Here is a 1,782-nt window from a genome sequence, read left to right as displayed (position 1 = left end):
AGAGAGAGAGAGAGAGAGAGAGAGAGAGAGAGAGAGAGAGAGAGAGATACACCATACCACTTTATTTATAAAGCACTTAAAACAGCTACAAAGCCAACCAAAGTGCTGTACAGACAAAACAACAGGTAACACACAAAGCAAAATATAAGATGAGGTAAATCAGAATATAGACAAAAAACGATGCAGATAATGACGACAAACCAGTGTGGCGCATACAGGATCAAAACACAGATCATCTTGTGTTGAAAGCTATTGAATAGTAGTGAGTTTTTAAACGGGACTTGAAAACCGAGAGGGAGGGGGCCTGTCTGACAAGCAGAGGTAACTTGTTCCAGAGTCTTGGTCCTGCTACAGAGATGGCCCTGTCACCTCTGCGCTTAAGACGAGTTCCTGGAACTGTGAGAAGCAACTGGTCCGCTGACCTCAGGGAACGTGGTGGGACATACAGTTGTAGCAAATCAGAGAGATGGGAGGGGAGTTCAGTGATTTGTAGACATACATGAGTATTTTGAATTGGATTCGAAAGTGAACCGGTAACCAGTGCAGTGAGGCCAAAACTGGTCTAATGTGCTCTCTTTTGCCTGTACTGGTTAAAAATCGGGCTGCTGCATTCTGGACCAGTTGTAGTCGTGCAATGGAGGTCTGATTGACACCAAACAGGAGTGAATTGCAGTAATCAAGCCTAGATGTAATGAATGCATGTATTATGGTCTCCAGGTTATTTTTGGACAATATGGGCTTCAGTTTAGACAGCCGCCTCAGTTGGAAGAAGCATGATTTAACAATCATGTTTACATGATTGTTAAGCTTCAGGGAAGGGTCCATTATCACGCCCAGATTAGTGACTCTTTGTTTTTCTGACAGGGTTAGAGCGGAAAGGTCAATGCAGTGGTTTGTGATTGTGTCGTTGGGAGGGAACAACATGATTTCAGACTTCTTTTCATTGAAACTTAAGAAGTTTAAAGCCATCCAGTCCCTGATGTCAGCCAGGCAGTTGAGCAGCGGTTGAATAGAGCACGTACCATTGTGTCTTAGGGGGAAGTAAATTTGACAGTCATCGGCATAGAAGTGGAAGGGCATGTTGTGTTTCCGGAAAATAGCACCAAGCGGCAGCAGGTATAAAGAGAATAGGAGGGGACCCAGGATGGACCCCTGCGGAACCCCCAATTTAATCTCTGCATTTGCGGAACTAAAATCCTTGATGGAGACACAAAAGGATCTGTCATTGAGGTAAGATCTGAACCAATTGAGGGCTGATCCTGTGATGCCCACACACTGCTCCAACCTAGCAATGAGGATCTCATGGTCGATGGTGTCAAAGGCGGCTGTGAGGTCCAACAGGACAAGCAGCACAGAATCACCGGTATCTGTGAATCTGAAGATGTCGTTAAAGACCTTCAGCAGGGCAGTTTCAGTGCTGTGGAGAGGTTTAAAGTCAGATTGGAAAAGCTCTAAGATGGCGTGATCCTCCAGGAAGCACTTCAACCGGGACTCGACTATTTTCTCCAGTTCTTCAGAAACAAATGGGAGTTTGGAGACAGGCCGGTAGTTGGGGTCCAGAGGTACGCTGATAAAGGTCCAAATAAGCGACTTCAGTGCCAGAAAAATGAAGATTCAAAAGTTGTTGTCTGTCAAACACGGGCAGAGAGTTGATGTCACAGATGTGAAATGTAAAAAACAAAAATAATCCGAACACCATCAGCAGATGTGGATTGCCAGCCATGTACATGTCTTACCGGAAGTCCAAACACATCTATATACATCTATATATATATATATATA

The sequence above is a fragment of the Nematolebias whitei genome, chromosome 18 (assembly GCF_014905685.2).
Source record: "Nematolebias whitei isolate Nwh7 chromosome 18, NemWhi1, whole genome shotgun sequence".
Classification (NCBI taxonomy): Eukaryota; Metazoa; Chordata; class Actinopteri; order Cyprinodontiformes; family Rivulidae; genus Nematolebias; species Nematolebias whitei.
This window is presented reverse-complemented; position numbering follows the sequence as displayed.